Raw genomic sequence first — 22,139 nt, forward strand, 5'->3', positions numbered from 1 at the left:
TACGTCAAACTTTAGAGAAAGAGTAGCACACTCTGGCTGTAGTTTTAGTGTGCTGTCAGTGGTTAGTGTTGGGATTGGACCTGTCTGTCGAGACCCCACCCTAGGGAAGAGGTGGTTGTGGGGGGAGGAGTATGTGATGAATGGATTGCTAATCCATTGTGCTATGTACGTGTGGATTCGTATCGCATCCTCGTTGCCAGAAAAATCTGGTAATAAAGATGCAACCATAATAAAAAAGGTTCTTCAGAAGTTTATTTACGGAAAAGACCCCGACACAAGTCTGGCCACTGGGAGAAGGATATCGTGCGGACAATCGGAGAGAAGGCTGGCCTGCCCTTAGATACAACACCAGCCCCATCAGTGCTCGGGGCACCCAGCAGACACATGGAGTGGTGTACCATTGTAGTGATCCCCCTCAATGCCGGGCTAGCAGCTGTGCTGTGGTCACACAGCAGGACAGTGGCCTGGGGGCACACCATTCGGCAGGCAGGCAGGACCATCGTCGCACAGTGTCAGCCTGTAGGCCCAACAATTAGAGATGAGACAGAAGTGTCATTCATGGAGTCTGACGTCGTTCTGAGGTATGTGTGTCGTCATGACATATATCCTTAAAGGGGCAAACCCCACACGCCTCCTTTTACATAACAAACCAACACAATATACCTGGACATCAAATAAAACAGTCACAAACAGCAACACTTGGTCCACTTAAGAACCGTGGTATAAAACGATAACTACATACATTATGACTCAGTCACTTACAAACATTAAAACATACACTGGCCACTCTACCTATCTTGCGAGTGATGGTCGGAGTGGGTGGACTGATGGTGGCTTGTTGGTAGGTCTACTGCATTCTGAGGGAAACTTTATTTTGCAGGGGAGAAAGGGGAACACTTCAACCAAGGGGTGACACTGTTGTCAGTCACTGGAATCATATTGAGCATGCTGACAATCTGCAGGATGACGGCTTCACATGCACTTAATTACTGGGACCACTTTAAGCAAATCAGTGACATGCAGGCTCACATCATGCAGATTATTTACTGAGTCCTCTTTGGGAATTAACGGGGCGGCAGGCAGCCAGTTTGGCCTTGCACATATTAGACCAGAATAGTTGAGTGCACAGTTAATGAGCCAGCAAAGCCGCACCCGGAGACCAAGTGCCACATCAGCTTAGTCCCTTGATGGTGGGGCAACCAGCAAACCGCAGAGATTGCGAGACATTGGGCAATTATTATTATATTATTATTATTCATTTTATTTTTTACATTATTTTATATAGTTTATTACAAACCTTTAAAATATGATTACATCAAAGCATTACAGTGTATTTACATCGCCACACTTCAGACTTCAGCTTCCCATAACATTACAACTCATATATCAGTTAAAGGATAGTGCCGAAAGGGCAGTGAGAAAAGCTGCTCGGCTATTTCAAGAAAGGAAGGGAGAGAACAAAACAGAAGAAGAAAAAATAAAAACAGGGCAGTTCTGAATGGATGAGGCGGCGCAAGGACGTCTACATAGGACCTCATGATTCTTCTATTAGCCTCTTATTCAATACTTCCAAGAAGAATGTTTTGGCCAGTGTCAATTTTCTCTCTGTTTCATCAAACAGTACTTGTCATCAGCACTTAAGCTTGGTCTTCCCAAGATGAATTCCCCCAAACTGCACAGTCTACAGGTTTTGGATGTTGCACCACTTTTTACCCACAGGCTTTCTCGCTCTTTTGTTTTAAACATGTTCAAACCAAATTTCAAGTAGAGATCTCGACGATGATTGTCAGGAAATTGCTTCAGATAGTTTTGTGTTTCATTGACTGATCTTTTAGCGCTGGGATTGTCTTTCATGATGTTATGTTTCTGTCTTTGTTCTCCAGTTGCAATCCAGTCACTTTTCCACAGCAATTTTTTAAACATGATTTGGATTAGTGTGTAGGGTGTCAATGCAAGTGTCTAGCTCGTTTAGGATCATTTTGCAACGATCAGCACACAATGTTAGTACACACTGTTCAGCACCGTGTTCTGCATTTAGCAAAATTTTGCACTGCGGACGAATGTCTGATTGTAATCTTCCAGTACAGGGTTTGCATGTTCCAACAGATTCTATCATGTATTGATGTTAAGCTAAGTTCATGACCTATACATGCTGTCGGAGTTCCTCTGGGTAAGCGTAGAACCTTGGACCAGAAAATGTTTTCAAGAGTATTTCAGAGTTGATGTGAACATCCTAGGGCGCTTTCTGCTCCATGTATTAGCACAGGAACGGCATTTTGATTACAGAAGGCAAGCACTGGTAACAATGAATACCGACCATATTTTTTGTTTAGGATTGTTGCTTGATTTGCAAGTTGATTACATTTTGTTTTAATGCTCACAACCCATGGGGCATCATTACGTTTGAGTTGCTCAGCATACCCAAATATCTGGTGCTTGACGTTCTTTGCAAGGGGGCCTTTTCAAGGTGCCAACAAAATCTGCTTAGTCGCCCTTTATTATTACCTCTTAAGTCTTCCAAAACCAACATTTCCGATTTAGAGGTGTTAATGCTCAGTCCGTTGGTCTGGAAGTATTCTAGAGCATTTTGTTTCCTTTGCAGGCCTATAGGAGTTGCATATAGCAGAATTAAATCATCTGCATAAAGTAGACTGCTTACATGAGACCCGTTGATTTTGGGTGGAAACGGAGATGCACTATCAAGAGTCTGGTCAATGTCAGACAAAAAGAGGTTAAAAATGATGGAAGCCAAAGGGCAACCTTGTTTTACTCCACAGTGGGTTGATATTGCTGAGGATAGTTTGCCAGGCCGATCCAACCTAATTCTGATCTTTGTATTCGTATGAAGCTCCCTAATGGCCATAAGTAGGCTTAAGGGGCAGTTCCAGCTGGCTAATTTAGACCATAAAATCTCATGGTCGATGCTATAGAATACGTGAGAAAGGTCAATAAAAGCAAGATGGATCTTTCCACCAGTTCATAGTGTTTCCATTTTCATAATATTCACAATCGGGAAGTTCAAGCTGCATCCAACCCCTTTCACAAAACCAGTTTGTTTTATGTTGATGTGACTGCTCAGAAGGCTTAGTTGATGTTGAAGGATGGTTGCATACATTTTTCCTAGCACATCAAGAAGTGCAATAGGACAGTAGTCCTTTGGATTGGCTCTGTTTCCTTTTTTGAACAGGGGAACAATTGCACTTTTCCACTATGTCTGGGTGGAGCAAGTAGCAACGATCTTGGTGAATAAAGAGTAACAAAAGCCAGCCCACAGGTCAGGATTGCCCTTTAAGGTAAAGTTTGTCAGCCCACAAGGCCCCAGGGCTCGCGATGAACCCAGTTTTTTAATGATGTTCAAAATATCGCTCTTTTCAAATTTAAGGTCCCAAAGAGTTAAATTGGGAAGCGTCGGTTCTTTTGTGTTGCCCTTTTTGCTATACAGCTGACTATAATGAAAAATCCATTCTTTTTCCGAAACCATGTTTGACTGGATAGCATGTTGGGAGCCCTCAAGTTGGTTAATGATACTACAAAACTCCCTGGTGTTTTTGTTTGAGAGTTTTGACAACATGTTTTCGGCATCCAGCTGAATCATAAATTTTTTTTTTTTTTTTTTTATTTACTTGATTTAATTGTATAAAACAATTTTTACAAGGTTTTGAGTCCTTGAAGCCAAAAGATGAGAAGAAGAAAAGAAAAAAAGAGAGAAAGAAGAAGACCTTGATGTTAAAGGGGTCTCACAGTCAGAAGAGAGGACAGAGAACAGCAGACAAAGAGGATAAGGAGAGAAATAAGGGCGGGGTAAACTGCAAAAGTCATGATGTTTCTCTCAGATCTCCCGCAATGGTAATAGAGAGAAGATTTTCGAGCCGTGATTTCCATTTGCTGTCCCTTCCTTATTGAGTTATTAGGCCAATAGCACGGAAAAAGCCCACCACTGCTATGACCCAGGCCGTCTTTTCTCCACTGATTAGGCGACACCACCATTCCTCTTCATCATAGAACTGCAGATTTCTGAATAGGGGACCGAGATGTAGTGTGCGTGCTGTCAGCACGGCCGGGCAGTTCATTAACGGGTGCTTAATAGTTTCCACCTCCTCCCCAATTTCGCAGAATCTGCACCCGTTTTCCTCCAACTTGTTCCTTCTTAACAGAACTTCCTTTGTATGAATAATGTTCAATCGAATTCGCAGGAAGGACTCTCGTAATTTTTTGTCAGGACATTTCGACAAGTATTGTTTAGTAGAATTAACTTTCTGCCAAGTTGGGGGTAGGTCGGATATCAGTTTCGAGGTCGATGCCTTCTCCAATGTGTCGATCCAATCTTGCTCCTTAATGCGCACTTTCACCTTTACCGGATTGTTAATGAGTTCGTCACTGGAACTGTTTGCCCAATCTAGGAGGGTTGTCATTCTTAGTGACCAGTCCAGCAGCATTTTGCACGACCCTGTTATTATTTCTTGACGTATTTCCTTTAGTATCAACGGCGGAGAGGGTAGTAGCATTTTTCGATAGAGCATGATTTCATTTCGAGCCACAATGGAGCTCAGCGATTGCAGTGACAACTCTCTCCTTATTAATACCATTGGGAGCGACTGTGGCAGATTGAGCAGGTGTTTCCAAAAAAGTCCCTCCACTTTTTCCCAAAAGTTCGATGGTAAATTGGGTAGGGCTTCGGCTCCATACGTCAAAGTGGGGACTACCTTCATTCTATAGAAGGTCAGGACTGGCACTAATGTGAAACGGCCGTATTTGTTCGCTACCGCTCTAGCCTGGGTTACAAGAAGGCGAGTTTTAGTCAGTATGTTCTCTTGCATTGGTACTTCTTTTAAGCTTTTGTTTAAGATGATCCCAAGGTACTTGAAGTTGGTCACTTTTTCCAGCTGATGGTTGTCTACTGCCCAGACGAATTTCTCCGCATCACGCGACGATTTTCCAAACGTCATTATTTTGGTTTTGTCGAAATTCATCTGGAGATGGTTTTCTTTGAGATAGGCATTAAGATTGTTGATCTGTCTCTGGAGGCCTATAGGTGTAAGGTCCATGAGAATAATATCATCTGCATATAGCAGGCGCGCTATTTTGCTTGTTCCCAATGTCGGGGGAAAGCTTCGTACTTTCTCCTCGTATTCCTTGTAATCCGCTATATAGGCGTTATACAAGGCCGGAGCCAATGGGCAGCCTTGCTTAACGCCTCTCTCTGTCTTGATCTCGGAGGAGAGACGGCCCAGATTGTTTAACCGTACACGCATTGAAGTTTCTGAGTACAGGGCCTTTATTGGATCCAGAATCTCAGATGGGCAAGCATGATGATTTAATTTCTCCCAGAGTAGTCTACGGTCCACACGGTCGAAAGCCTGGACCAAGTCAATAAAAGCCATATATATCTTAGGCCGACCCTCTGAAACCTTGGCTTTCAGTGTGCTCAGAGCCAATATGTTTACCGTCGTGCCAATGTTTTTCACAAATCCTCCCTGTAACGGATCATGGAGGGCTGATGTAAGTATCCAAGATTGAAAATTGTCCAACAATAGAGCTCCAAAAACTTTGCCTATGGAGTCTAGCAGCGCTATTGGGCGATAATTCGATGGAGTGTCTTTAGAGCCCTTTTTGAAAATAGGTACCACTAGAGCTTTCTTCCATGATAGTGGGATCTCAGAGAGCTTGACACATGCCATAAAGACCTCTTTAATGAAGATTGACCATGCTTTCAAATTTTTTTTCAGATCATAGTTCGTGATGCCATCCGGGCCGGCAGCTCTGGAGCTATTAAGTTTTTTGATTTTCCACTCAATCGTCTCGATATCTGTCGGAACCGCCCACACGATCTTTTTTGTCTGCTGAGCTGGAATAGGTAGCTTTTTAGATGATGATGGAAACCCATAGAGGTCTAGGAAGTGTGCTACCCAACTTGCATCGCTTATTGAGTTTTGAAGGGCTTGATTCAGGACTTTCGAGTCCCCCTTAATTAGGGACCAGAAGTCTCGCGCGTTCTTGCCACAAATAGTTCGTAACATGAGCTCAGCGTCATCTTGAGCACGCTGGTATTTCGATGACCTTAACCATGATTTGTAGTTGATCGCCGCCCGAGTTGCTTCTTCTTTTTTCCCTGGAGAGTCCGAGATAGCTGCTGCCCGCTTCAATTTTCTCAGCCTTTTTCTGCGTTCTACTAGTTGCAGGTTGAATACATGATTAAATGGCTTTGCTATTGGCTGCTTCTTTCCTTTGTTACAGGCAAATGTTGAGAGAACTGAGACATAATCTGTCGATGCCATGGCCCCAATAAGGTTCCCATTTTTCTCTTCTTTGTACAGATGTGTCAACTGAGCTATTGCAGATACGGACATCTTCAGTCGTATGCCACTTTGGTTCACTTCTAAATTTGCATTTGTGTAGCGGACTTCTGCTCTTGGAGAGGCCCAAGAGAAACTCACGATGTTATGATCACTGTATTTGGTCCTGGTCACTTCAAAGGATTCCTTTATTGCTAAAAAGCTCCTTGATACCTGGATGTAATCAATGATGGCCGTTTGATTATTTCTCTCCCAAGTTGGAGTAGCCTTTGCGTTAGGGGGTACTCTTTGTAGCAGATTATGTATATCTCTAGTCTTTATTAGATTTGTCCATCTGCGAGATCTTTCCGTAGCCGAGTTTAATCCTTTGGTTAAGTCAACGTTCAGGTCGCCAACCAAGATCGTGTAGTTGGCAGTGCTCGATATTAGATAATCATCAATAATCGTCTCCATTTGATTGATGTAATTATCACAGGTCACCCGTTTAGGGTTCCAATAGGTGTTCACCAGTAGAATCTCACGCTGCGGGGCCTTATCACCCACGTTGCGGGAAGTGTTCCAATTAAGGATTACCGCTAGTATGAACTCTGTTGTTTTGACTATCTTTTTAAGGTAAAGGCCACTTCCCGATCTGATGGCGATAATAAGCCCTGATCTGGGTCTGCCCATGTTTTCTTTAAGGGCCGGCGAGTGAATCAAATGGTAACCGTCCAAAGTGGGTTTTTCCCTTAACCAAGTTTCTTGTAGACACAACACATCGAAACCTGTAAGGTCGACGTCTGACTCCACAGTCAGATGTTTGTAGCCTCTAGTGTTCCAAGACCCAAGTTTTAGAGAGGGGGGATCCCATATCGACGGTGCCTTGGTATCCCCAAAGAAGTCCGTGATTAGCCCTTGTGGTGGCTACTTGCTTCTTTGTGGACCTCTGCAGGATTCTGGCTCATCTCCGTTTTGATCGTTGAAATTCGAGAACTGCAGATCGCGTGAAGGCTTCTTGCGAACCCCTCTATCACTCAATTGATGTTCAACTAGATGGAAAATTCGACGAGTAGAAGGTATCGACTTCTCGTCTTGTTCCCATTCCCTCTCATTTCTGCTTCTTCCGGTAGATAGTTGCTGGAAACTCTTTCTTGCTAGTGGGGTGTCCTCTAACTTGCCAAAATTAGTGAAGCCCCCCTCTTCGCTTCGTAGTTCGTGTCTTCGCGTGATTTGCAAGATCGGCCTTTGGCGACCGTAATTTAGTTCGTTCACCTTATAGTTTGTCGCTTTTCGTGGAGCACCCTCTTGGGGTGGTTTGGGCCCCAGAATGTCGTCCGCGACATAGAGCAGCTCGAAGCCCAATTTCCAGAGGTTAGACCTTTCCCCCCAGATCTGTTGCTGTATATAGTTTGAGTCAATATGGAGATACGAGCTGTCTTTTCTTCCATTGGGATTTGGCTCGAGAATGTTAATCTCCTTTGTGATGTTGATTTGTGAGAGACGAGCCTCGCTAAATAGTTTTGCCAGGGCTCTACGGTTCAGGATCCAACTGTCCTGTTTTTCATGGACCCTTTGGAGTTTGAAGATCCTGGTAGTCTTTTCTTTTTTTCCTGGAGGTTCTAGATCCCCAGCTGCTCTTCGTGAGACCCCCTCCGACCCGTCTCCCCTTTCATTCCTCCTCTGCTCGTGGACTCGTGATTTATAATGCGGATTTAGTATTGCTGTGGAAGCTCTTCCAACCTTAGCTCTATCTTTACGGTCTCTTGCTTCCCTCGGCGACCTCTCTCTTAGAACTACAGGAGTTCTTTTGTTGTCACTATCACACTTTTTCCTGATGATAGGCCGGGGGGAGCGCCTTTCTTCCATGGGTTTGTGTGAGAATTTGTCCTTCTTGGTTCTCAGTCCCTCTGGACCTGTCTTAGAGGTCTGGCTCAAGTTCCTCTTGTTCTTTGCCCGAGGGGTGTATGTTGACGAGTCCATAAGGAGGGCTTTTGTTTTTGGTTCATCCGCAGCTCTGTTTTCACGAGTCTCTGGGGTTTTTCGTTTTTGCTGGGTTGGGGGCAACAGCTCTGTCTCTTCCTCTTCCACCGAGTATGTGCTTAGGTCGATAAGATCAATTGAATCTAAGTCGCTAACCGACTCCGAGTCAGGGGGATCCTCCTGATTTTGATTGGCTGGCATTAGTTTGAACACTTTTCTATTTTGCACTGGCGGTGGATCATTTGCCATCCTTGATTCTCTTGTGTTGTTCGGTTTCAGCTTTGCTGTTTTCCTCGACTCAGTTGACATTGGTTTGGCCGCCCTCTGGGCTCTTTTTTTTCTTCCTTGGGCCGGATAGGGAACTCCTACATGCTTAAAGATTTCAAAAGTTGACGGGATCCGGAAAGCTGCAAAATTGGATCCCTTCTCTGCAGGTTGAATCTGACCATCTTCCGGGAGGTCAAGAACTACCACACCGTTTTTTCGTGCCTGCTGAGTTCTTTGTTTGCGGATTTGTTGACACTGCCTCGATCCTAGGGGGCTGGGGGAAGATTGTATTTTCCCTTATGGCCCTCAGATCAGCTGAACTGCAGACATCCTCTGTCGTTTGGGATTCCTGATTACTTAAGGAAACCTGTTTGGGCACCATTGACGTGTCAATCAGGTCCCCGTCCGCATGTTGAGGTCTCTTATTACTCAAGGGATTTTGAAAGTCAAGTCCACAAGTCCTATGGGCCAGCACGAAGCCCTCCAGATAGATGAGTTTAGAGTGCATCAATGCTATTAGAGTGTTTTGATCTTTAAGAGTTTCGTGGATCGATTCGTACAGCTTCCCAAACGGAGCCAATGCTATCGTGACAGTGGACAGGATCGTCATTGGGTCTAGCTTTTTCCCAGGTGTTTCTGGCATCGGTTTGGCAGTTAGTTCGCTCCTCCGTCGAGGAAGCACAGGGGAGTTCAAATGCGATGCATTCCCGGTGCATTTATCTAATCCGCTTCCAAGCCCTGTCTCCTTGACTCCTTTAAGGGAAGGGGGGAAGATCGAATCAAGAGGCGGCGGAGGGAGGAATGATTTAAACGACGAGGCTGCCCCCTCTTCCGAGTCCGGAAGGGGCGAGGGCTTCTCCTTCCTCTCCCGCGAGCCCCTCCTATCCTTATCCTGAACTTCCTGGGGCTGCCGACCGGGGTCCTGGGTTTTAGCAGCTAAAGAGCACTCTTTTTCTCTTGGTGCAACTTCCAGAACGTCACTTGTCACTGAAGGAACTCTTCTCTCATCCGGATCAGCCTGAGTGTCTCCATCCTCGCCAGGCCCAAACTCAAGCCCTGGTAACGACTTACTGGGAAGGACATTTGCCGGCCCGGTGGGTAGCTTCGCTACCCCCGTCATGTTGGAAACCTCTTCCGCCTGAGGTTTGCGTTTGGGAGGTAGAATTAAATTTGAGAGATGTAGGGCCGTGTCTTCCATTATGGCCAGCAGCTCCGCATCAGAGAATTCCTGCTGTCCCCGCCCTTCACGGCGTGAGTTTTTACCAAAAAAGTCTTTGAGGGTAATCATTGCATTTGGGGGATTCAGATTTTTTCCCTCCTACTCCCCCTCTCTTGTACGGAGCTTTTGGGCGCGCTGGTCTTTTGGGGAGCGTTTTCTTTAGATTCCCCTGAGTCTTTAGGTAAGCAGAGGGATCCGTCCTCCTTCTATCAGATAGAGGACTCGATGGTAGGATGATCACAGGAGAAGCGATGGGGAGTGGACTTGTGTTCGGCTGGGACAGCGCTATCGGGCTGAAGAAAGTTGTAGTAGCCGAGGCGCTGTGGTCCTGGGGGTTTAGAGAGTCTATTAAACTGGCCTCCCCTTGAGGTGACTATGGTCTCACCCTGTCCGCTGGCACCAGACTCTTCAGGGAGGTAGAGGGACTAAGTTCAAGAGCTACGGAGCTAGCCTCTAGCTCAATTGATGATGTGGGAGGGGGGGTCTCCTCGCTGCCTGGCGGTGTTCGCAGGTCGTCCATTTCCCCCATCGTGTGTATCATTATTTTCACTTGTTCCCCCCCCCCCCCTAGCAGGCGTATCGGGTGGGCCGGCCCCCAAGGACCCCTTCCTCCCGTTGTCGTCCACTGGCTCTCTCTCCGAAACGAGCGGACTTAGCTGGTTCTCTAGTCTAATTGGGGGGGTTCCAACCGTGGGACTTGGCTGGTCTTGGGTGACGCTTGGGGTTCCCTAGTTCCCCCTTTTACCACATGGGGCAAAGATTTAGGCGTGGGTAGTTTGTTAGTCATAGAGGAGTCTATAACACCCTTCCCCGAGGTGGAGGTTTCCTCCCCCCTCCCCTCAGTCGTGGGGAAACTGAAGACACACTCTGAGTGTGTGATTGAGTCTTTGCATTATTCAAAGGTGTTGGTAGGGGGAGGTGATGATGTGTATCCGGCGAAAGGCCGGATTCTGTTACCTGTTCAGCTGCATCGGTAAAACTGCTATTTAGAAGATCTGGACATCGCTGCTTCTTGCTCCGTAGATTTCTCGGCTCGGGATCATTCACCGATGGTTTCCTTTTGGCTCTCTGCACATGCTCAGACATGGTAAGAAAAGCCCTTCCCTCGACGCGCGCTGATTGCAGACCTCTCCTTCCTCCTCCCGCCGACCGCGGACTGCTGACTGCCCTTGTCAGTCCCTTCGCGGTCCGCTTCGCGGAGGGTACTGGTTAAGTGCCAGAGGCTCACCAGAGCACACGCCTCTCAGCACACGCCTCCAAAAGAAAGTGAGGAAATACTGCGCTCTCGAACAGCGCTCACTGCTCACACTGCTGACTGCCCTTGTCAGTCCCTTCGCGGTCCGCTTCGCGGAGGGTACTGGTTAAGTGCCAGAGGCTCACCAGAGCACACGCCTCTCAGCACACGCCTCCAAAAGAAAGTGAGGAAATACTGCGCTCTCGAACAGCGCTCACTGCTCACACTGCTGACTGCCCTTGTCAGTCCCTTCGCGGTCCGCTTCGCGGAGGGTACTGGTTAAGTGCCAGAGGCTCACCAGAGCACACGCCTCTCAGCACACGCCTCCAAAAGAAAGTGAGGAAATACTGCGCTCTCGAACAGCGCTCACTGCTGACTGCCCTTGTCAGTCCCTTCGCGCTTCGCGGAGGGTACTGGTTAAGTGCCAGAGGCTCACCAGAGCACACGCCTCTCAGCACACGCCTCCAAAAGAAAGTGAGGAAATACTGCGCTCTCGAACAGCGCTCACTGCTCACACTGCTGACTGCCCTTGTCAGTCCCTTCGAATCATAATTGCCTTATGCGATTTCAGCCAGTTCTTGTATGTCTGGAGTATGTGCTTTTTGTCAATGTTGTTTTGAGTGTTATTTTGTTTAAAACATGCTTTTTTGTTTCAGCACCTCGAGGTCAAATGTGTGTTTAGGATTGAATCCCGGCATTCGTAGTCCATATTTTCGTGAAATTAAGTCCGGAGATGACGATATTCTAATTCATCTTCTCTCTGATAAGCAAGTCTAAGAGATTTAACTTCATTGTCATCGAGTTTCAATCTTATTCTGCTAGAGTCAGTGATAACATTGTGATTCCAATAGTCCTGAGACTTTGTGACCAAATTAGAGATGCATACTTTCACCAGGTTATGATCGCTCTCAGTTTTTTCTAACACTTGTAGGGATGATACTCGCCAATGTAGGCTCTTGGAGACAAAATAGTAATCTAAGATCAACTCCTGGTTCATTCTCTTCCAAGTTGCTCTGGTTGGAACATCTCCTGATGTATTACTGTTTAACATGTGCATATTTCTAGACTCCATTTTTGCCACCATTGTGCCGCCAACCCATGGAGTCTGTGTTACCATTTAGATGAAATGATTTTGCTTCTATGCAGTTGATATTCAGATCCCCACACAGCAAGATTCTTGCTAAGTGGGTTTGTTCATTTTATATCATCAATTAGATGGGTTACTAGGTCAATAAAGCATGTTGGTTCGGTAGCTTTGTGCTGCCAATATACGTTGATAAGTTAACTTCCAGCCTTTATTTTGCCTTCCAACATCACCATAGTCATCTGAATATATGGGGAGATGTTTCTAGTTTCCATGATTTTAAAGCTTGAGCTTTTTCTTACAAGAGTTAAGAGCCCAGCCATAGGTCTCCCCCGATCCTTTTTGATTGCTGGGTTAATGGCAATTTCAAATTCATCTGAGGTTGGAAGTTTCCTGTGCACAGACTATGTCCAAACCTTCCAACCAATTGTATTGCAACAGGTGTTTGAACCCTTGGGTGCTCCAGGATCCATAATTAATTGTGGAGTTGATAAGTGAGTCCTAGCGTTAATTCCGATTTTGTCCCATTAAGGCTGTGGCCATCCAATTCCACTTGCTTGTTTCTTTTTTTTTTTTTAAACTTTATTTACAAAACTATAAAATCACATACATTACAATACACTCCATAAGACATTTAAAGTACTTGAAACCATCAAAATACTTTTTTTAAAAAACAACTAATTACATTGAAGCATATAACCACACATAGCCCCCACCCACCTCCCCCCAGCTCCTATTTACATAAGTACAACACCAAGTCTAGTATAGCTGAAGAAATTTATCCCAAATTTTCTCAAATAAAACCAATTTCCCTTCCCTTCTGTAAAGTGTCCTCTCCATAGCCGCCAAGTCATGCATTTCAGTCAACCATGTCTCCAATATTCAGAGTCAATACCGACTTCCAGTTCCGCAAAACAATTTTCTTACCGATCATTGCCCCTCGGAACAACCACTTCTTCTGATTCTGAGTAAGATCCTCCAGAGACTCATCACCCCCAATATCACCATTTTGAAATCCAAAGCAGGTAAACCCTCAATCACCACATTGCACACCCGACCAACCTCACCCCAGAACAACCTCACCAACCTGCAGTCCCACAGCATGTGCTCCAACATACCTGCCACATGAATACACCTCCAACAATCCGAGCTCTCCCGACATCCCCCTACTCACCATTCTCTCCGGTGTCCAAAAAACCCTATTAAGAATCTTTATCCGTCTCGACCTCTCTGTGAGCCCCAAAGAACATAACTTAACATTTTCACACATCCTGTGCCACGAATCCTCAGAAATATCCGAACCAATTCTCCTACCCCACTCCTCTCTCAGCAAGTCATTACCATTGTAGTGCGACACAATCTCTTTATAGGCTCGACTGGCCAGGCCACCTTCCCTCCCAATCTGTTTCCTAGTAAACAAACACAGATCAAATTTACTGTCAAAGTCCACAACCCCAATTTCCCGTTTCAGCATCATATAATCTGAGATCTTAAAATTCTCTATGTCAAAGTGCCGCTGCAATTCCCTTGCAGACATCCAAATAGCAGCATGGTGTGTTGCATCATTCCAGGGTTGGAGGGACTGGTAATTCCCCATTCACCTTTTGCCCTTCCCCATTCCCATTTCTGCCCCATAGGGCTCAATGGGAATGGGGAAGGAGGTAATTACAGCACCGTAAATTACGGTACAGTAATTACCTCCGAAGTACCTTTACGGGTCCCGTACTTAACTCCTGCTAAAAGCAGGAGGTAAGGAAGGACCCGCAAAGGGACCTCGGAATACGGAGGTAAGGGATTACCGGCATCGGCACCCTTACCTGTGCCAGTAATTCCTTACCTCCAACCTCAGAAGGACCCCCAATGACTGCGGTCTCGAAGACTCTTGAGGATTCCGCCTGGGAGGCTGTAAAATTCTCATCTGTGTTTGTTTCTTTGTTGTAATTCTTTGTAAATTAATTCCTTATTTCAGGATTAGTGACTTTAGCAAGGTTCGAGTCAGTTTGTAAATTACTAATCTGCTGAGTGCTTCTATCGCATCTCAGCAAGCCAAGAGCTTCCTTTGCAACTTCAGCTAGGAGTCTTTTGTCCTCACTGTTGCGTTTTTGCTCCACCAGAGCAGTGAGCGAGCAATCAATTTTGCTACTTAACTTGCGAGAAGAGTGCTTAAAGCAGGTATTGTCGCATTCCGTATTACCCAACTTACATCAGAGCAACCAATGTGGTTAGGTCCTTGACAGTGTCATTTATCTGTTCATACGTTTTCAAGAGCGGAGAGACGGTCATTGACATAGAAGACAGCAATGTAGGTTGTAAGTCTTGCATGATTTTTTTTATTAGTGCTTCCGGTTGATAGTTGCCCTCAGTGTTTCTTGCATTGGCTGTGTGAAAGACCGGCCGAATTTTGGGGTACTCACGCTCCACCAGAGAAGATTCAGTGCTGGAATCGTCAGATGACGATACACTCAGTAAACAATGAGCACCCAGTGAGGCACTGTTTATAGCTTGCACTGATTCTGTTTCGTTTGGTTCCAAACATAATGCATGCATCCTATGTGAAGACTCTTTGCATGCGCGTGTTTGCCTCAGTCTTTTTTGGGAACAATAAATTCTAGGTGAGCTGCTATCTTCTATGCGTCTCTGTTTTAGAGCACCAGTGTGCCATTTGGTCTCATTATTGGTCGATGATTGATTTTTTTTTTCTTGTTTGGATCGTGATCATTTTCACTCACACTTCTCCCATGCCATTCCAGAAGTTGAGTAAATGATCATTAGTTTTTGCATTACTTCGAATAGAATTTAATTGCGTCAGTCGTGGAGCAGCTTGTTTACAATTTCAATTGAGTTTCTCCTCTCGGATTGTTGAATTGAGTTTACTTTTGAGAGCACGCTTTGCAAATTTTGGTAAAAAAACATGTCGGGGCGGGATCGGCAGAGAAGTACGCCGCCGAGCCTGGCTCTTCATCAATTACTAAGTTGCTCTGTTCTTTCACAGTTTGTATGCGGGAATTAGCATCTTGCTTTCGGGGCGGGGGTGGCTCGCGGCACAGCGTTTCCGCTTTCCGGGTTGCCTCTGATTCGGCCACTACAGTGTCACTCTTTGTTTTAGGCGTTGATTCAGACGAGCTGAATACCTCGTCATCAGTTAACGCTGTGACTGCACCACAAGCCTCCAACTCCTGCAGCTCGGAAGCAACCTGGGCTGCACCCTCTGCAGCATCTGTTGCGTCGATCAGAGCCAGCTCCGGCACCGTTCCGACCACACTCTTGGTACGTTTTTTTCTCTGAAAGTTTTGTTATTTCAAGTCCATTTACGATGGGAGATCTCTGGCCACTGATTTCCTGGTTCGCCGAGCCAGGCTGGCATGGCACTGAGGGTAGGGTGGCCGGCTTAAGTGCATCAATACACCGAGCTGTCTCCCAAGTCCGTAGGAATGTATGGGTCTCGCCCAAAGTCCCACTCGCTATCTTGATCAAGCGGGGCCAACTCGGCGAGTCGCCGTAAACAACACTATCAGTTTTGTGTGTGTCCGAAAAGTCGCGTGAGCCACTATTTGTGGCATTCAAAGTCCCATTCAGTGGCCCACCCCAGCTGTTTTGTCTGGGTCAGTGAAGTTACGGGCTCCTCAGAGAGTGTTCTGGTGCACATTGTTCAGCCCGCTTCCCCAGCACACTCAAGAGCACTCAAATGGGACTCAGCATTTGCACCAACAAGAGTTGCGGTTAGGGAAGAAATGTCACTCACTTGTTGATTAGGCTGACTTCCTTCAAGTTTAGAGCTCATAAACCCACGTCGCATCTGTAGCCGAGTCAGCGGTTGGTGTGTGGATTTTCCCCTGCTACGGGTCAGAACGCCTCTGAAGACCTCAATTTTTACAGAGGTCGGCTCGCTCCACAAACTCCGAAGACTCTGCGGGCGCTCCGCGGACTGCACAATTAATCAGTGGGCCACCCGGGTCCATTATCTTTTAGTCCGGGAATTGGAGCACACTTCCATAGCTATTTCTTGAACAGCAAACACAAACCCACTGAAATCTAATTCTACAAAAAATACATTTCCCAATTCAAAGGGGGGGGGTAACACTGTGTTGTAAAACGACTGCTCAACGCTACCCACTGCAGGTGATATACAATTACGAGACCAACCATAAATGCCCCTTTTTCTTTGTCACCCAGACTGTACTTAAGCACTCTTTCATTGGGATCTGTGTGATTTGGCCGTGGCAGAATTGTTTGTAGTGGAATTGACCAGAGTCACCTTTTTGTTTTATATCTTTTTTTTATTTCTTGTCCCCCCCCCCCGTCTCCAATCACCAGGAAGGTGAGGACATTAATGTTCGGCATTTATTACCCAGTTTGATCTATCGAATGGTACTGGCCGAATTCGGTCAGATGTACCATTCCACGAGAAAAATTTGATCGAATTGGGTAATACCTTTTTCATTGTTCTCATTGATGTCACTAAGATGTAGGCGGGGATGGCGGCCACAAGCATCAACGCCAACAATATTAATGGTGCATGTCTTGACAATTTATATTCTTATGCTGTACTGCATCCCATGCTCAGTGCTTTCCTCTTCCCCCTTCCATGCAGGAGTCATTCTGCTAGCTTCGGCCATGAGGGATGCTGCACACTTCCTCCCCATGGCAGGAGCTATACATATCGACCACAGACCATTACATTCTCCTTTACTCCCATTGCGCAGCTGCTAAGCAAATGGTTGCTGCGGCCAAGGTGGTTCGGGCCTCTCCCCCAAGCGGTAGTTAGCATATATGATGCAGCATCGGTCACGCACCACCCGCTCCCTCCCCCAGGTGGGAGTTTTGTCTGAAACTGTATGGCGGCAACGGCCGTGTCTGCACTGCGAGTGGGGGAAACCACATCAACCTGCAACCACAGCCCTGAACGCAGAGCACAAGCGATTCAGCACCCCGGACCATTCAGGGAGGGGGCGGCCACTTCCCAATGTCTCAAGCAAAGGTGGGCAGCCGCATGACATCTTTCCCCATTTTACGTTTACAGCTCCAGCACGAAGCGCTTTCAGCTACAAACTGCAGACTGATACTGCCACTTGCGGGATAGAAGGGGGGGGAAGCAGCCAGGCTCACACCTTCCTCTTTGTTTTGAGCTCCATCACAGAGCGAACATCTTTCTCCCTCAGGTGGGAGCAAATAAAATAAAGTGGCAGCGGATGCCATAGGGGCTGTGGGCTTCATGCATCCTGGCAATACGAGCACCCTCTTAACTGTGGGCTGCGGTGGGGGTTAAGTTGCAGGCAGGGTTCTGGGGCATCTTCTCTCTCTGTCACGACTCGCGGAAGTAACACCCGCCCGCTACGCAAACAGCGTAGTCCTTAGTTCCCTTTTGCACCTACACCAACACCATGAGCGTATACGACTTATGTTATGTTTATCGAGTTTATATAGCGCTTTAATCCAAAGCGCTTTACGGTAAAACAACAAGGTACATGTAGAGAATATCTCTTTGGAATGTTGGGGCACGCGAACCAATCTCCTTGTAATCTTACGGAGCTTGGTTCGCGTGACCCAGTGAACCGTTGGAGGCGATGAGGAGTGGATGGGCACGGCGGGCCCCTTGTGAATGAACTTACTTGTGCCTCTCTACATTGTGCCTCCGGTCCTCCTTTACATTGGAGACGAGGATTAGGGGGCCCGCCACGGCACACAGATGGTCCGCAGCGAGCGAGAAGCAGACTCGCTGTAAACACCCGCAGCGCCACCCCAGCCCCTCCCTGCAGGCAGGGCCTCGCCAGCGCAGACGGCTGGCGGCCCAGGGCTGGGTGGAGCGGCGGCGCTGCATCTGAAGCCGCGCAGAGCCCTGTGATCAGCTGCGCTCCCCTGGCAGTGCACAATAGAGGTGAGGAGGAGGGGAGGCAGGGGCTGACGCAGGCTGACGACTCAGGAATTCAAGAGGGACAACGCCCTCGGCACGAAGGGCAAAACCAGCCCCAGAGGAAACGATGAAAAGTGAAAAACAAGGGTGAAGTAGCAGCTGTGAGAGCATTCAAAAAAATGAATTTGAGTAGAGAAGTCAAATGCTACAAATGTGGCAGCAATCGCCATATCTCTACGAGCACGTTTTGTCCTGCAAAGAACATTTTCTGCTTGAAGTGCAAGAAGAAAGGGCATTTCGCCAGAGTGTGTAGAGAATCAGGGCAAGTCCAGTACATAGGGTCAAGTGCAAGGATCTCGGAGCAGGAAGAAAATACGGATGTTGCTCAGCTGACTCAGACCAAACACGTGTTGGAAATATCGGAAGTATCCGGCAAACATAGTGCTCCAACCGATGTATTTATGATGAACAGAAGAGTGATGGCGTTAAAAGTGGATAGTTGCTCTCCATGGACTCTGATTTCGAGGAAAACATATGAAGTCTGTTTGCAAAGAAAAGTAGGAGAATTGAAGGAGCACGGCATAGAACCATATGCCTATGGAAATGTGAAGATAGACGTGTTAGGCAAATTCCAAGCAGCGATTAAGTATAAGGGCAGGAGTTGTGATTCAGAAGTATTTGTCACACAGGAAGGCTCATCTTTGCTAGGCTGGGAGGAACAGTGCAAGCTCGGAATCAGGATACAAGCAAGCGCCGAAGGGCCAGTTTCTGTGGCTGAGGTTCATGACAAGTGGGAGGAGTTGTTCCCGGCAGTTTTTAAAGGAGAATTGGGAATGGTGAGAGATTTTGAACATGAGATTCGCTTAAAAGCAGGAGCAGTTCCAAAGTGCATAAGGTGAGGCTGATACCTCATAACCTAAGAGAGAGACTAAAAACTGAAATTGAGTCCATATTACAGAAAGGAATTATTGAAGAAAGTGAGAGTTCAGAATGGTTACCACCAGTCGTCGTGGCAGCCAAGGCAAATGGTGATATAAGACTTTGTGTTGATATGAGGGACATCAACAGCAACATTCTTGTGGACAGGCACCCTTTGCCGATAATCAGTGACAAGTTTTCGACTCTCGATAAGGCCAGAGTATTTTCTGTGATTGACCTTTAGCAGGCTTATCACCAGATTCCCTTGAAGGAAGAGTGCCAGCATTCAACGGCGTTCATTACAGTTTTTGGAACTTTCAAGTATCGAAGGATGCCATTTGGTCTTGCAGCGGCCGTATTTCAGAGAGGTATGGACAAAGTGATGGGGGGTGTGAGGAATGTTGTAGTGTTCCAAGATGATATGCTTGTGTTTGCGAACTCTAAGGATGAACACGATGAGGTTTTGAGGCAAGTGTTAGGAAGGTTGTCAAAAGCCGGTATGACTGTGAGAAGAGACAAGTGTAAGATTGCAGTGAGGAAGGTGGAGTATCTCGGACATGAGATCGATGAACTGGGTGTGAGACCAAAAAGATGTTTGGTAGAAGCTGTGGAAAAAGCCCCTTTACCGACGGACAAGGACCAAGTGAGGTCATTTTTAGGCCTTGCAAAATATTGCCATCGTTTTGTGAAAGATTTTGCTATAGTGTCGGCCTCAATAAGAATGATACTTAAAAAGGGGTCGAGATTTGAGTGGTCTCCGGAATGTGGGAAGGCATCAAAGAAGCAATCAGTAAAGCACCGTCTATTGGGAGGTTCAATCCCATGGATAAAACAGTTCTGATTGTAGATGTTAGCTTAATGGGGTTGGGAGCCACATTGGTGCAATTGGATAAAGAGAATAAGAAGAGAGTTATTGCCTTTGCCTCAAGAGCTTTGAGGGGGGCAGAGTCCAAATATTCAGTGATCGAGAGAGAGACTTTGGCCATGTTTTGGGCTGTGGTGCATTTTAAATTTTTCTTGTGGGGCAGGTGATTTGTAGTTCGCTCTGATCACAAGCCATTAGTACAGTTGTTTGAGACTGGAAGGTGGGCTTTAGGTTCGCCAAGGATAAGCAGGTGGGGCTTGCGTCTTCAAGGGTATAATTTTGACCTGAGTTTTCTGCCAGGGAAGAAGAATGTTGTAGCAGATTGCCTATCGAGGATGCCTTTAAGTGAAACTGAGATAGTGGAGGATGAGACAGTGGAAGAAACCTTGGTAGCTGAAGTTAATGAGGCAATGGCTCAAGAAAAGTGGTTGCAGGGAGAAGATTCTGATGAAGAGCTCAAGTTGATCAAAGAATGGACGGTGAAGGGATGGCCCCACAAGAATAGTTTGGATAAAAGATTTGACATATGGTGGGAAGTTAAGGAGGAGTTGAACATAAGTGAAGACAAATTGAGGAGAGGACGATGTGTGGTACCTCCAGTGGCGATCCGGCAGACTCTTTTGGAATTGGCTCATGAGGGTCACCCAGGCAAGGTGCGATTAAGAGAAAACTCTGACAGAATTTCTGGTGGCCGTGCATTGACAAAATGACAGAAAGGTGGGTGAAGGACTGCATGGAGTGTCAAATGAGTGACAAAACTAAAGTGACGAGGGAAACGCCGTTGAGTTTTAACAAGGTGCCAGAGCAGCCGTGGTCTAAGGTTGCTGTGGATATAATGGGACCCATTATGGGATTGGGAGATGGAATAAAATGTTTGTTTGTGTTGGTGGATTTCCACTCGAAATGGATTGAATGGGAAGCAGTAAGAGAGGTCACAGCTAGAGAGCTCATTGCGTTCTTAGAGAACATTTTCCTTAGAGAGGGTGTGCCCACTGAACTTGTTTCGGATAACGGGGTTCAGTTTGTCTCGTTGGCAATGAAAACATTTCTCAGCAGTTATAGCATTAGACATGTTAGAACTGCGTTATATCACCCAAGGGCCAATGGCCTAGTGGAGAGGGTAAACCGTTTTATGAAGGAAGGCTTGCAATTAGCCATGAGGGTAAGGCAGCCATGGAAGCAGATGTTAGAGATAATGACATGGAATTATCTCACTACCCCGCATTCAGTGACAAAGGTATCACCATTTGTTTCTCTTAAAGGAAGAGAACCAGGAACAAAATTGTGTCCAGGGTGGTTGGGAGTAGCGGGAGTAGTTCAAGTGGATAGAGAACAGATAATGAAATGAATCAGGGAGAGCCAGGAGAGAAACAAATTGTGTTTTGATGCCCGTGAGAAAGTGAAAGAGCGTGAGTGGAAGGTAGGAGATATGATATACATAAAGAATCCCAGACTGGTTAACCTATGTTTGGACAGCAAGTTTATGGGTCCAAAAAGGATTTCTGCAGTAAGGAAGAGTGTGGTTATATTAGAAGGAGGAGAGGTCTGGTCTAAAGGGAGAATTGCGAAAGCATATGGCGAGGATAGGAGAGTGGAGACTAATGAATCTAATAACGACAGCAAAAAGAAAAGGGATGAAGAGAGTGGAAGTGTTCAAGGTGAGAGTGCCCAAAGTGGAGGTGCTCATGACAGTTCTGGTGGAAGGGTTCAAGATAAGAGTGAGAATGTTGATGGTAGAGATGTTAAGGACAGTTCCGGTAGTTATCAGAGATCCAGGTCTAAACCAGTGTGGATGAAAGACTATGCATCTTATTGAAAGAGTGTGTGTCTTCTGTGCTTAAATTGTTAGTGTTGACAGAGATTATTTGTATCGCTTTGATAAAAGCTTAGGAGTCAGAATGAGTTCAAATGCAATTATTCTCTATTATACTTATTAAGTAGAAATGTTAATTTTAGCTCTGGAAATTTTAATTGAAAATGTTTCTTGTTTCGTTAAGGAGGGAGGTGTGTAGCAAATATCTCATTGGAATGTTGGGGCATGCGAACCAATCTCCTTGTAATCTTACGGAGCTTGGTTCGCGTGACCCATTGAACCGTTGGATTCGATGAGGAGTGGATGGGCCTGGCGGGCCCCTTTTGAATAAACTTACTTGTGCCTCTCTACATTGTGCCTCCGGTCCTCCTTTACAGTACAATAACGGATGGAGCATATTTACCAATGCATATGGTACCAATACATATGCCAACTACAGCGCGTCCACGCTGGATGGCATTCTGTGTTGTCATGGGTACCCGACGTCTGGGTCGGATTGGCCCCTCGCCTTTCGGTCCGTGGCGGGGCCGAAATCGTCCCTGGGGAGTGGGGGCCAGTTTCTGGCCATGCCTGGGCCGGTTTGGAAAAAAGTTCTCGAAGTATTTTTTTAAAGCCTTTCATCCTTCTTAGGTTGAT

General features: G+C 46.2%; 1 protein-coding gene across 5 annotated transcripts in view; it reads left to right on the forward strand.

Annotated features, from left to right (window-relative positions):
• LOC138481145 (zinc finger protein 25-like) overlaps positions 1-22,139 on the forward strand; it is a 639,663-nt gene that overhangs the window by 680 nt on the left and 616,844 nt on the right. The window lies entirely within an intron of this gene.

The sequence above is a fragment of the Ambystoma mexicanum genome, chromosome 5p (assembly GCF_040938575.1).
Source record: "Ambystoma mexicanum isolate Mex_15411 chromosome 5p, UKY_AmexF1_1, whole genome shotgun sequence".
In the NCBI taxonomy this organism is placed as follows: domain Eukaryota; kingdom Metazoa; phylum Chordata; class Amphibia; order Caudata; family Ambystomatidae; genus Ambystoma; species Ambystoma mexicanum.